This window comes from Athene cunicularia (assembly GCF_003259725.1).
Source record: "Athene cunicularia isolate RWA chromosome 4 unlocalized genomic scaffold, athCun1 chr4_part1, whole genome shotgun sequence".
Taxonomy (NCBI): domain Eukaryota; kingdom Metazoa; phylum Chordata; class Aves; order Strigiformes; family Strigidae; genus Athene; species Athene cunicularia.
The window spans coordinates 32,093,242-32,108,694 of record NW_020799098.1 but is presented as its reverse complement, the minus strand read 5'-3'; the positions used below and the strand labels follow the sequence as shown (position 1 = coordinate 32,108,694).

The following is a 15,453-nucleotide window of genomic DNA, read 5'->3' as shown; positions in this document are numbered from 1 at the left end:
CCAAAACTGGTTTAACTGAACTGTGTTCAAACACTGCTGCCAAGCTGGTTTAGCTCCAGAACAGGAGGGGAAGGAAGAGTCAGCATTTATTCCTTTAAAAAAGAAAAAGAAAATACTTAATTCGTTATCCTTGATCCAGAAATTCAAACAGTTATGTATAATCAAAAAGACTGAAATCCCTTCAAAATTAAGGGCTTTGTTATAAAAGCACTTGAATTTACTACAGATTGTAGCCACATGGCAAAATTCTTTCCATAAATACACTTAGAGTCCTAGTTAGTGAAACAAAACTTTTCAGCCGTGCTAAAATAAAAAATATCTCTGCAATTATTCATACTGCAATAACACCCAGCTCAGAATCAAGGCCTGTCCAAGAGCTTAATCTAAGAATAATCAATCGTATAAGAAAAGTAGAGGTCAAACAACCAAATAAAAGTAAAGTGTGTGGGATGGTGGGTTCATCTGTCTTCCTACTGATGTGCAATCAATCTTCCTGACTGTCAAAACAACAAGCTCCAGTGTAGCCATTGCTGCTAATACCTTCAAATAAGAATGTAAATGGTTTGTAAAGTTCATCTTTCAAACAAAGTTCAATTGATTCAGGCCAGAAACTGTTTTTCTTCACCTCGCAATTCAAGCTTGGCTGCTTCCTGCAGAATTACTTTTTAGTAATCAACTGTTTGTCCAAGTGCAATCCAATAAGATTGTTTCCTGCCTAAATTCTTACTTCCAGGTTTCTTTCTTTGGTGCTTCTTAGGTTATGCAGATTCAATGTTTTCCATTACACAGCAAATGTAACTCTTTCAAGCACTGTCTTTACACTTCCCTCTTTTTGGCAAAACTCCATCAGCTGAAGATCCACACTCAAATCTGGAATAAGAAAATCCCCTTTGGGTACTAAATTTCATGAGAGCACATACGTGCACCATGAACAGTCCAGTAAAAGAGTTATTTGACTTAGACATCATGGTGTCATACTTAGCTCAATTTTCATGGACTACTACCAAGGTAGATAGAGATAGGTAATGAAATGGTGCTAGAATCTTATCTCTCTTTCTGACCGTTCCCACCACCAAGAGTGAATGCATCAGTCTCAGAGCTTGGAGAGCAACAGTGGGACATGATTCGTTCAGGACCAGCTGCAGAACTGTCACTGAAACAAGCTTTGAAATGGAATCTGAAAGAATGAGAGGGTGATGTATGACAAGTGAAACCCCATTGATAGCACAGTCAGTGCAATGATCTGACTGCAGCATGTATAGGCAGAGCTGACTCACCCTTGGTGCGTTTACATTGGTTTTTTTGTTCAGATCAGATGCATATTTTCAAAGCTATTCTCCCAGTCATCCTGACCATTCACTGTGTTTTGGTTCACTCCATGGAGCAATCCAGAACCATCCTCTTGGATTAAAGAAATTTGAGTATGTGCTCCAGACAGCACCTAATACACTCTAACTGGTAATGGAAATTCAGTCTGCAGGACCAGACAAAACTTAAGCTGAAGTCCTCCCAGTTCTCCCACACATACCGAAACATAAGTGGTATGGTCAGTGAATCCACAGCACCAGTTTTCCTCTACAGCTTAATTCCTGCAGAGCTGCTCCAGTTGTTGAAGTGGACACTGACACTGCACACAGATAACAGTCAGTCCTCAACTGCAAAGGCTGCCAGCTGGTCTGCCAACCCACCTGAATGCTCTCTGCTGCCACCACTTCATCAGTAGTTATGGCATAATTTGAACTAACACCTCAAGTTGGCATTTCCACCAAAATAAGTGGTGTACCCTGACTGGATTCTCACTCCTGCTTTCTTCCCTTGGGCCAACATAAACATTTCTGTGGCTGTGAATTGAATTCAACTGGGGAATGGAGCCACAGTAATACTGAGCAGCTACAGGGAAACAGTCCATTTTGACCCAGATTAGTTTTCTGGTACAATTCACTATAGAGCCGCACAAGTTTTTGTACCAGCATTACTGCAGGGCACATATGGAGAACTGCTGTAGGCAAGTGGCATTGCTTCTTTCAGTGGCCATGCCAGCTGCAACCTTTGTGAAATGGCAGACTTAAAATATCATTCCTTTTTGGTGCAACCATAACTGAGTAAGGACAAGTATATCCTCAAGCAACGCAGAGCTGTCAGGCAAGCTAAGAACCTGTAAATGCCACAACAGTCTGAATGGCAAGATTAAAGTCTAGAATGTAACACCGCAGCAATGTTGATGGTGTATGACTCATAATAATGCGTCAAATCTGATCCCTTCACTGGCAGAAACACCTGCAAAAGACAAATCCATTTTGAGTAAACTTGGACAGGTCAGTTGTTCTGTTTGGAACATTACTGGTACATGTTAGGGAAATAGAAATATTTAGAGAATACTGGTTACAAAAGTTACTTTTAAGTCTTACTCCATTCCAAGTTCTGTGCAATGAACTGAATACAGACACCACACCCTGCACCCTGATGTGGTATTCACTGTCTGATAGGAATGCCAAATGAACCTCCGACTCCAAATTATTTGATCTGAAATTCAAAAAGTATAATAAGGCTTCTACAGAAATAATATAGAGACTAATAGCTCTGCTTTACTTCTAAGAAAATACTTCTGAAGTTCTATTTCAGCCATGCCTTTATTTCAGTGTGAATACTCTTATTTCAGTGCAAACTGAAGAAAAAAGCATCTGAGAAATACAAGAACAGAAACCTACAGAGGCTGCGTATGTATAGGAGGGGTTTATTTACTTATTTATTTCAGTCTTCAGTTTCCACAGCTGTGCTTTCAGTTTCTGGAGGAGACAGTTATGAAAGCTCATCCCCACTATGTGCTGAGATGGTCTTAATACATGAAATTGGAATCCAGATAAGAGGTACTGTTGAATTCTAGAGCTCATTTATCTAATTAATACGAAGTAGGCTTCTCTCACTTCCCTTTTGATATAAATTTCATACTGATAACTGTCCACCTAGTTCAAAGGGCCTAGCATCTGCCTTTTAGTACACAGTGTATGTCTCAGTATAGCAAATGGGCTGTGGCAGGCATCCAGGCAGTATCTTCTTCCTACCATCCAAGAGCAAACTGGTATACCCAACAAGCCTGAAGTCACACATACAACAGTCACACACTCATCCTCATACAAAACCAGTCTTTTAGTTGTTCTTTGGATAGTTTGCTCTTTGGATGCTGACTTTCTTGCCAACTTAAGATTCACTACAGAAAACAAACAAAAAAACCCCATTCTGTATCAGCCAGGATCTCTCTGATTTGTAAAATTCTCCAACGCTACATTGCTACGTTCCCATGGTCTCTCACACAATACAATGCTGCCATATTATGCTTGCTAGCGATCAAGATCCTAGAAGTGGCTGAAGGTTCAGATATACTTTCTTGATACAGGTCTTCAATGATACACACAAGGAATGAAAGAACCTCTCTAAATAGTCAAATCAATACCAAAGGCCAGCAAAACAACCCACACAGGATGGAAGCAACATGTTTTTGATTTCCATTTTTACTGCTTAGGATGGTCAGCTGCTCCTCACTCTGCAGCCTGGTGTGGGATCATATTCTGAAACATCAATTTGAATGCATGCTATATACTGCTTCACATTTTGCAACCTTGAGTGGGATTTTAACACTAGCATTTTGCTCTTCTTGGTCTGAAGCATATCCCACTTCTCTGTTTCTCGAAGGCTAATACAATATCAAGCTTCGCCTCTTCAGGCAAGAAAACATGTTTATTATAATGGCTTCTACCTCAGAGTCTGTGCTCAAAAAGTTATCTTTCTGTTCTGCCCAGTAATTTACCCAATTTACCATTAATACTGAACCAAGACAAATAAATTTCAGCAGAACTATATCAGTCACAAAAAATGCTAATGTCAAGGACTGCAAGTATTTCTGATGGGGCAATCCAACCTTTCCCCTTCTGGACTTCTGGGGTAGAAATCTGTGACAAAATATTCAGCCTTATGCAAGTTCCCTGGCTGATCCAGTTCTACATCCAGGCAGGCAATTTCTATAACCTGTCCAATTCACAGATTTATTTCCCAAGTTGAGTTTTGTGGAGGTTTTTTTGGTGTTGTTCCTGAAATCCTGCTTGCTAAATTTGCTAAGAGAAATGCAAAAGCTCTCCACTTTCAAGCCAGTGGCCATGCTAGCTGTTTATGAGAATGACACTTCACAGAAGTAGCACTGTGAAAAAAATGGCTATACACCACTGTTTCAGGTTTTCCTCCAACCTTTGAGTGAAATTTTCAAGGGGTTTGTTTACCATCACAGAAGATTCTATGTACAGCACTTGTAAGGCTGGCTCCCTAGAAAGCAGATGCTTCACCAACTACTACAATTTTCCCTTTTGACTCAGATGATCTGTTTTCAAGGGTTTGCAATCTCCAGTGAGGTGGAGAAATTCAGTGTCGCGTATCTCACATGCCCTGCTGTGTGTTTCCAGAGTCCTGTTTCCCTGAACATAGCAGGAGTCAAAGTACAAAGAGTAAACTTCTTTGCTTACAGTTCCAGGCTTCTTTCCAGCCACCACTTCCAACCCCAAGCTGTCCCTCCAGGGAACACATTCACATCATTCCATGTTTCTGCTGCCTTTCTGCCATTTGCAAACGGTTGCAATTAAACCAACTCAGTGTTTGTGTGCTATCAGAAATGTTTGTTAACAAATCCTTAGAAACCATATGGAACACAGAAGCCCACACTTTTATTAGCTGCGTTTCAGCCATGCTTTAGCATTGGAAATCCAATACTGTATTTCATTGTTCCCTAATGCAGAATAAAGGAAGATACTTATCCCACCCACCATCTTCTACAGGAGTAATTTGTACCTACCATCATGAAGTTGTTTGGACAAATACACTGTAATATTGCATGTTTTCATAAACAGGCTCAAGAAAATAATTCTGAAGACTTTTGATCACTTATAATAGCCTACTAATAAATGCAAATGAGAGTTGAGAGAGGATTTGGGGGCGAGGGGAAGAAGAGCAATGTTTTGCAACATCAGTAATTTCATTGGTTACTATGGAAATATTGCCTATTTACATTGCCAAACAGAGATCAGAATCAGGTAAAATATGCTGTAATGGAACTACAGTTATAATAAAGATGTAACAGATGGAAAGTAGGAACTATCTAAAATCATATAAAATCAGTTTCACATACAAGTCACTTACCAAGCAAGCCTAAAAGTGCAAAAATGCACTTTTTGGTAAGTGATATCTTCTTGATTAAAAAATTATTACTTCCTTGTAATAAAAGTCCAAAGGAATGAAACTATGGAACTGAACTCTACAGGAGTTCCTATGTTGCAGGAAGAGTATGATTCTAAATACCCAAACTTATTTCAAAAGTCTGAGGGATAACCTACTCCTATGACCAAAGCTTTGCAACTAATGCTTTCTCCAGGAATAAAAGAGATGATGATCTAAAAGGAAGGACAAAAATCAGAGAGGATAAGAGAAATTGCTATATGTTTCACAGCTATGTGGAGCATATTTGATAGTTTCTCCCAATGGTGGTGCAATTTAAGCTTAGTCTATTCTCTCCTCTGTGTCCATCCACCAGTTGTGGCTGCGCAGCCATGTGTGTGGCCATGTGATAAACTGGAAAAGGGAACTGGTCCTTAATCAAAAGTATCCCAAGGACAAAAATGAATTAGTTTCCTAATCCAGTTCACTGAACAGTACTACAAACAGCTGTGCAGGCACAGAGGGATGGTTACTGAAGCAGGAACAAGAGACAGCAGCCTGGAGCACAACACAAGAGCTGCTCATGCTGACACAGCTTCAGTAAGAAATGCACAAACTATACTGATGAGCCCATCCAGACTGGGAAAGCTAGTTGTTTCACAGAGCAGAGTGAATACATTTTAATTAGTTACAATGAAATAGTGTAAACATTCACTTTATATAATCAGAAAGCTGACAATTTATTGTGTGTGGATAAAAATGCAACATCAACAGTATTTTACTGCAAATTTGGCTTTTTGCATCTGGTTCACTGAACTAAGTGCAACCCATCTGTTACCATGTAAGACAGAAAAACAGTCAAATAGGAAAAAACTCTCTTATTTAATACAAATCCAAAATTATTTGCTTAGACAACTAATGAAGTGAAGTATATAGGCAATTAAACACCACAGAAGGCTTTACAGAGTACCACAAAATTGCAGGAAGGTTTATAAAATTTTTTATCTGGGACAATTAGAAATACAAAATGGGGTTATTAAGTCTGATGTTGAAACTAATTGCCTCAGAATAAAGCACATGCATGTAATAAATTAAAATGGTCTAATAAAATATTTCTAATAGTTGGACATCGCATGGGAGACTGCAAACAATTCTGGACTGGATACTCAGAAGCAGTGTCCCACTACGGAATAAATGTTGAAACAATTAGAAAGGATTTCCTTTATTTAGGGGAAGTATGTTACAGGGCTGATTTTTCCCTCTCAGACAGTTTCTTCTCTCTCTACCATGCAAAAATCAGACAGTGAACACTTCGCTTCTGTAAGATAGTCATTCTACCAGAACACCTCAGAGCAAATGATAACTTGTTACCACATAGTATTTTTTAGTATTGGGCTCTACAACCATGATGAAAGTTGCATTTTCATGGGACAAATGAGATTTCTCCAAATTACATATGAACATCTAGTTTTTAACTCCCGAAAACTTCTTCTAATTGTCTTAAAAATCTAAAGGAGTCTCGGCAATAGTTGGTTGATGTAATTCCCACAAAAAGAATGTACAACTTCAGAAGCTGGACATTCAGAAGAAAGCAGGGGAAACTAAGCAGAGGTGGAGAAATGAACAAAAAGCAAGACCTGTAGAAAAGTCATAAATGAAAATCATATTGTAATTGGCAGAGCTACAATAAAACTAAGCCCTAAAATACAAATACATGGTTTTTGGGAGTGTGGAAAATCACAGGTTAGTTAGTCTTCATGATGATCTTGGCCTAAAGCATCCATGAATTCAAGCTCTAATATGACTGTCATGCACTTCAGCAGAATAAAATATTATTATTGTTGCTAAACAGGCAAGCAATATCTAACTCTAACACTGTATTGCTTTTAGTTTAAAAAGATAATAAAATATACTCGACAAAGAAAGCAGCAGAGCACACATTAATCATGACATCACACCTCCTATATGGAAAAACATATTTATGAACTCGTTCCTGCTTCATTTAAATAATTTTGGTGTCCACTGTGGCATTGTTTTAAGCTATTTGTTTTATTGTCAAGGAAATTTCTGCTAGCAAGTCAGCAAGAGTAAAACCAAAGACCACAAAGTACGCTCTTCTTCCTAAAGTTCTGAGTATGTAAACAAGGCAGCACTGAATGTTTTACTTACATCGCATGTTTAGTTTTCATGCAAGCCAGAGAACAATGCAGCTCTGATACAGTTCATAACCTAAGTTCTAAACAGCACAAGAATTTATGCAAAATGTGACTGAAAAATTGAAGCTCTCAGGTGATTTGGATCTCCCACATGCCTTAAACAAGCCTGTTCAAATTCTCAGGAGCAAACACCATGTGAATCACCCTTGCTTCCCTATGCAGCATCTCATCTTCAGCCATCACTGCTACAGAAAACAAACTACCTCAGAAAACATCATAATTTTTTTTTTTTTTTTTGCCACGTAAGTGGCATAAGTTTGCCACTGTTCGGCCTCCATACAGCCCAGAAGGTCTTTCATATACAATGATCTCTCTCAGTTTTTTCCTAGATGTTTTCTGGCACCAATCAACCATGTATTTCTCTGAGCAGAAAACAGAGAGCTTGGTGATATGGGGAGCTCTGCATATTGTCTCAACTAAATGTGATTAATGTGCTTAAATTCCACTCAGTTGTTTAGATGCCAAGAAGAGTCTGACTAGATGTGCTAGGTTTGGTTTCAGGCATTTGGATACTGAAAACCAAGAAGGATGTTGATTACTTTCTGTCAGGTATTTAGATCTTTCGCATAAATGAACAAAAGACAAGCATCCATTTGGATCTGGACAAGAAGGCAGAAAAATACAAATACTGGGAGAAGGCAGTTATGGACCTTAGGAAAATACTTCATCTCCGTAAATCTATTTCCAAACATGTTTTTAGCTCCAGCATGGTCAGGGTATGGGGCATAGGCATAGACTGTATGTAGGCATAGATTGTTTACACCAGCACAAATCTCTACAGACCATCAAGTTATTCCACACAAAGGGGTGTAATCATGAAGTGTAACAGTCTCTATGGAACTGAAAAATAAGTTGGGAAATAGGAAAGACAGCACTGTGAGAATATGAGGAACAGCAAGTCACCTCTGAGATTTCCTTAGGAGTCAAAATACTTTATGAACTAACTTGAAAAGATATTTTAATCTTTATTTATAGTAATTATGTGGGCCAATTCAGAATGGGGCACAGGATTAAACTAACAGAAAGGATAAGATACTCTTCAAGGGATGGCAAAGACAGGTACACAGATGACCTTAAAACGGTGAAAACCCCAAAGCAGGCTTATTAGATACAATAGTGAAGTCTCCTCATAGATGGTATTTTAAGAAGTACTAATTTCAACTTCTCTGGACTTTTCCATCTAACAGTGAATAGTATAAATGCAAGTTTTATAGTATTTCTAACCAAGCACTCTGTACTTCTTGGTAATTAATATCACTGAATTTTACATAGGATTTTTTTATTGATCTTGTTCTAGATAATGGCAATTTTTCTCTTACTAGTTTGTAAGCATGGCGATTTACCTAGTGCATATTCATGCCTTATTGAAAAATAATTTATTTGAAAAACAAAATTCATATATCTATGAGGCGCCTTCTACAAACAGGCCTGAAGGAAGTCCCCAGCTCAGGACTTCCTTCTTCACACAGGAGAAGACCTCCTTACACCTGCAGAATGGCCCCTCCTTAGCAGTAATCTTCCAGGGCCCCCCCCTTGAATCAATGTAACAAAAGAGAGGTGGACACAGTTTGGTAAGCAGTGCATAGGTATAACACATCCAGATTTTCTAAAAATGTATTGCTGAGGAAAAACAACAACAGCAGAACACATAAATTACCATGTACCTATTATTGCAAAAACATGCAAGACTTTTTCCTGGCCTACAATTTCCACACAATAAACCTGATGTTTCATGAATCATACTTCTTCAACACTACCCTTAAAAGTTCTCCCTCTCTTTGAATCCTTACAGCAGAACAGAGCAATTAAATTTTGCAACTGACTGCACTCAAATACTTACCATTAGCTTTAAACTTTAAAGCAAGTTAGATTATCATTACAGGGATCAAAAATACTGCCTGGTCATCTAAACAACTGCTTCTACAAAGCACACCGAAGCACTTTACCTTTGAAAAGAATCACACATTCATGCTAATTCTATATATCCACAAGCTTTGTCATCTAATTCACAGCGCTGAAAGTATTTAGTGGCAAGTCACATCCCATTGTTTTCTCTCAACTGCATGATAGTCCAAAAACATTCAAGGGCAGAATAAAATCCCTATTACACCAAATCACTCATAAACAGTGAATTCAGATGAATTAATTTAAATCCTCATGGGAGTAACCAGATATCTTCACGATATCTAAATGTTACATTTTCCTTAGCTAATATGGAGATGTTTCTCAATCTAAGGAAACTGAGGACAATAAATAATCCCTTCCAAATTCCATTTCAATTATTATTTATTCCATAACCACAATGCACATGTTACTGCACAAACAAATAAACACAATCTTTTCCCATCTTGTCAAATGGCTTGCAATCAAACTCCAGACAAAGAACTAACCTCAAACAAAATTGGCAAGGACCAGGGATTAGCTACATAAATTCACACAGCTATAAAACAGGTTATCCACATCATTCACTGTTTCCACAGTGAAGGAAATGAAGATTAGATTGCATTGAATCCAACTCTCTCCCACCGAAAAGAGTCACATAAAGAAGAATGTTCTTTAAAGCAAAAACAAATTTATTCCACATATTTCACAAAATAATCACTTTATTATGGAAAGCAAAAAACACAGGTGACGATAAACTGTATATTAAACATGGAAGACAGTACTAAAGTTTGGCAAGATCACTTGGTACAGTTTGCCTTTTCCTTCAGTCCAGTCTCCACTGACAACAGTCAAGTTCCCTGCAGAAGATCTATGAAGAAAATTTTATTTGGATTTTGTAAATTGACACCTTTCTACATTTTGTCACCTTTCTACAGCAGATAAACTGCCGCTCGCCACAATTCCAGCAATCACTACAACTGCATGAATCTAATCAAGTACCATCCCTTTCTGGTGGTACATCTGACAAAATCTACAGCATAACTGAATCACCAACACTGACTGCCCATTCTGATTACTTATCAGAAACACCAGCTGTTGTTGCATTCCACTGCATTTCTGATGAGTTGTCACAGGGAACTGAGGTCACCAAACATCACCTTTCTCTAGCAACTTCATGGAGGTCTTTACGTGTCACCTACATTAATTACTGGGGGTGGTAGGAAAAGGTAATTGAAAAAGTGAGATAGAAGAAGAACCGGAGACTGTGAACAAGCATGACAATAATGTGATGGTTTATATATGATTGTTTCCTCCATTTTTTTTCCTGTGTGGCTGTTTTGCTTCTACTTGTCAGATGTGTGCAGCCATTTAGTCACTAATGAGAGGTTCTACCCTTCCAAAATAAATTTTGGAGAAGTCATCCTATGGTCTGGACTCTTATGTAAACTAGTTCTAGATAATGTCATGCTATTTCTAGAAGCCATAACCCAAACAAGAGTAGCTAGCTGTTACCAGAGCTGCAGGGTTCTTCCCATTGCTATTCCATACTGCTCAAAAGTTCAGTGCAGCCTGGGCTACACTTTGAGAGGCTAGATCTTTCTTTGGGATTCTATTGAATTTATGATATGTGAATGGACATATACTTTATTTGTGATGGCCTCTGTTATTGAGTTTAAGCATATTAATATTGTACTCTAGTTTAATGCTCAGTTCTTCGTAACATATGTTGGGGCTGTGTGTACATATATACACAGCCGTCACAAATACATGGAAGTCTATCCAGTGTAGGAGAGAATTGTAATGGCCACAGTGAAGCAAGTGTAGATATGACAATTGTCTATGTGTGCTATTCCCGTAGCATCTCTCCCCTACTTACATTCAATAGATACAGCTCCAACACCAGCCCTCAGACTATCAACTTTTTAAACTGTCACAGCCTGCCCACCCTCATTTCTGTGGGAGTTCATGGTCAGGTGAGACTGATGGAACTAAAGGATATCCATCTACAAAGTTGCTGTAGATCATATCTCAACATTAGGAGATCTGCAACAATCATCTCACAAGCAGAATGCTTTATTCAAGGTAACAGTGCATTTCTTCTCCAGCTGTGTAGAACAAGATGTCCCGAGCTAACTGCTCACGCTATGGTCAAGCTCATGCAATACATTTCCTATCAGTATGGGGAAATTCGTTCAGAAATCTCTCATTCCACACATATGGAATCCTATGCAGGAACCCATGAAGACAATGACCCCATTCTAAATGATCTTCCCCTTGGAGTGCATCCACTCAGAAATTACAATTTTGAGATCAGGCAAGAGAATATTGCGGATCTTGGATGACTGTCAGCAATGACTAAACACAGGAATCCCAGAAGCCACGCCTACTAGTAACCTTTATAACTCTCACTGGAGTTGTAGTGGCAGATCACTTATACAAATGCTTTTCCCAGCAGAGAGGAGGACACGTTTGTCATTTTCTGAAAGCTTGGCTGTTTGCTTCCAACAGCCCTGTCACTTGGCTTACTAATACTAAATTGGTTAGCTACTAAACCGGTGCAATGAGGATGATTCATATTCCAACTGGACAATGCACAGAAGGCTGAAGAACTGACAAGACTGAGCATTAGAACTGTATTGTGACACTGAGGGATCAAAGCTGATGTGATAAACAGCAAAGGTGTCATGATACGTGAAAAATGTTACACACAGAAACCTGACTTCAATTATTTTTATATACTTTTTAATGATTTCAGCAGCGTACAAAATAATTTTAATACCTTAGTATGTAAAAAGCTAATGTGAATACATGAAGTTTTGCTTTAAAGTCACAAATATGCATACAGATGGCATTGCAAACTGTTTTCTTTATATTTGGCTATACAGCATTAATAGATCACTAACTGTCTGAGAAGTACCTGAGATGAAGAAAGGAAATGGCAGAAATTGCTGATTTTAGTATAAAAAAAATGAACAATAAGTCAAAGACAGGACTAATAGCCTACAATGCATGCTATATTTTACATTAATGCCCTACCCAGTAATGCCTATATAAAAGAAAAATTCCCTAAAGGGTTCTACGCTGAAGAATGTCATCCTATGAGCTGGGGAAAATTCTGGTTAAAAACAGGACAGCAGACAAACCAGGAAAGCATGCCATGTTTTGCTGGGGTGGAGTAGTGGTGGTGTTGGGAGTGTTTGTGTCACATATATCTGTATCATGATGGACAGATGACAAAATATTTATAGAAGCAACACAGGTGATAATGATCAAAAGGTATATGAGTAAAACAGAGAACTTTATGATTTTATGACCTCTGTGACAACTTGGGGAATGAGATTTAGCTTTAGCTTTTTTTTTTTTTTTTTTTTTTTTTTTGATCATTTGCAGTCTTTCCCTTTTGTTAGCCTCTGTTTTAAGCATAAAATTAACTACAAAATGAACTAAAATCTGCCAAGGCGTGAAAGGAGGAACTAAATCTTCACAGCACCTTTCAATACATCTCATTTTGCAATGAATGCATGTCACAATTTTCTCAGATACTTTGCAGTGTGTGCAAGTTGAAAGGTAGAAGCAATGTGCATTTTCAAGCAAGCTGAAGACCACGCTGACTGAAGATGATGTGTGGTTTTTCTCACAGTTGGAGAGCTAATCTCTGTCCTATTTCTGGTCCCTAGACTTGCAAAAATAAAGTTTCACATCTTTTCACTTAAGATACATCGGGTTTTGCAATTATCTCCACCTAGAGGAATTCTAAACCACTGGATCCTTGTATCCAGCACACTTACCTAGGAGTGCTGTATGGTTTTAGTCATGTAACAGCCATCTGAAACCACTGATTTACAAACAGAAGCCTCCTTCTTCAAAATACATTGTTGCCAGAACACTTAGAAAGTGAAAAAGTAAGATTTTTAAGTTTTAAATTATTATTCTCCTTTTGTCTTACTTGGTTTTTTGTACTCACTGCCACTTATTATGCCAACATATTCATAAAGCAAATATCCCCATAAAACAGCTAATAAATGGCATCAATAACTTAAGACATTGACTCTGAATTCATTGCCATCCTTAACTACACCTTGTAAACTAGAACCTTAAGCTTAAAAAAAAGAATTATATACAGACAGGATGAAATACATGAAATTGTTAAGAAAGTTGAAACTGATTTTGATTTAATCCGTGTGTACAAAGCTAGAAGCAGCTACATATTAATGCATCTTACCAGGTACAGTTTTACTGAGGTCAAGAACCTTGATCACACCATGTACACACATTTATGCATGTACACACTAGCCAACACATTGAGCCTCAGGATGAAAACTTCATTTGCATCAAAACATCACAAAGTGCCAGTCTTCATCCAAGTTTGAATAATCAAAAGTTGTATTTTAGTAACATCGGTTAGATAGAAGATTACTCCATGCATGGAGTAAACATGCATCTTCATCGCAACGTGGCAAAAGACTAAAAGTGTGTGTCACTCATACAAAAAGTCACTGCACCTTTCAAAAGATATCATTATAGTTACTTATGTCTCTGTGGGGTTGTTTTATTCCTGTCCCAATTTGTATCAGAGCCCGGCAGGGTTTAGAAGAATTGCATGGACAGGAGGAGTGTCAAGGGGAATCAACTGCAGCAATGGACACCTGCTCAGAGAAGTAGGGCAGGCACCATGTCTTTTTCTGTCTGACCATACAATACATTATAGATGTCAATGAAAACAAGTTTAGTTTTTGTATAGGCCTTATGCCTATTTTTAGTGTCAATCCTAATGTTTTAAAGCCATTAGGTAACATAAACCAGAACTCAAAACATTTTCCACACTGTGTAATCCAAATTCTAATCCAAGTTCCACTGTGTACTGAATCTGCACAGTGTCTACGTGAACTTTTCACAGAATTTGTTTTGTCTTTCTAGCATAAACAAACTGCCATCAGCTTGTTTCAATATACAGAAGTTCTATATGCCATGATCCCTTGTCTTACACTGCCCATCTGAAACATCTGGATGCCTCTCAATGTGTTTGCTTTGGTTTTAATTAGGAAGAATACAAAGGGAAATTTGTTTGAAAGCTTTTAAAATATATACATGTATTAATATACTTGAAGCAGAGGGTGAGCTTGACTGAGTTCTTTCCACAGGGCCAAACTTCAGGAAACTTCTATCCCTTTCACAGGTAAGTTACTTTTGTTGGAATGATGTGTTAAGCACTGGCATAACATCAGCAGAAACTACACTCACAATCAGAACTAAGTGGTGTGATATCCCTCATCCCCCTAACCTCACTTAGTTCAGACAAATTAATGGAGTTCACCCAGATTCAAGACTTGCATGAGATCCACAACACTCTATCATCCAAATGGTATCATAAATCAAGCGATAACCAATATTTTAAAATGAAGGATTTTGTTCTGCTGCTTCAGATATGTTAAAATTTTAAACATTATTTTATTGGAGGAGCTTTCTCCAGCTGCCAGTAGCATTACACATTGGATGACATATACTTCAAACACATTTCTATATTTAAACGTGCAAAGTTGACAGAAGGGAACAGTTAGGGACGTACATACTTCACGCTCTCACTGAAGCATGATTCCCCCAGCTTCGCAAAATGCACTGAAGAACTGAGGTTGCATTGCGGTTGTATCCTTTGATTCTGTAAAGACCTGAGGGGACAGCACCTCCAGGTAAAGCCAGCGCTTGAGCGAGCTTGTCGGAGATCCGGGGGGGGGGCAGTTTCCCCCATCCACACCTCCAAACCTTTACTGTATCAGCAGATGCCACCCCAGGACCAGCAAATAAGCTCCCACACCTCTCGCCCACCTGCCTTCAGGTGCGTCTCTCCCCCTGTGCCCGGCACCCACTCGTGCCTCTGCCCGCGGGTGCCAGACCCCCGCCACCCCCTTCCCGGCTGCACTCGGCAAGCACTGGCAGGGACGGCGAACGGGGTCAGCAGGGAAGAGCCAGCGCCGTTTCCCTCAAGGCGGGCTTTAAAAGGCAGCAGAAGAGCCCTTGGCCTCCCTTCCCCGCGCAAGTCGCCTGGCAAGTCCCCTCAGAGGCGGGGGCCAGGGCCCCTCCAGCCGCACACCGGCGCCTCTCGACTGCCTCGAGGGGAACCCTCGCCCTCACGCCCGGGCCAGGCGAAAGGCCCCGGCAG

At 39.0% G+C, this 15,453-nt stretch overlaps 1 protein-coding gene across 1 annotated transcript in view; it reads right to left on the bottom strand.

Moving 5' to 3' along the window:
• The window catches only part of SLC7A2 (solute carrier family 7 member 2), a 54,603-nt gene extending 39,669 nt beyond the window's left edge, over positions 1–14,934 (bottom strand). Inside the window, exon 1 of the mRNA XM_026847114.1 lies at positions 14,863–14,934. The gene's annotated coding sequence lies outside the window, so the exon portion shown is untranslated. The remainder of the gene's footprint in view (positions 1–14,862) is intronic.
• Between the last annotated feature and the right edge of the window lie 519 nt (positions 14,935–15,453).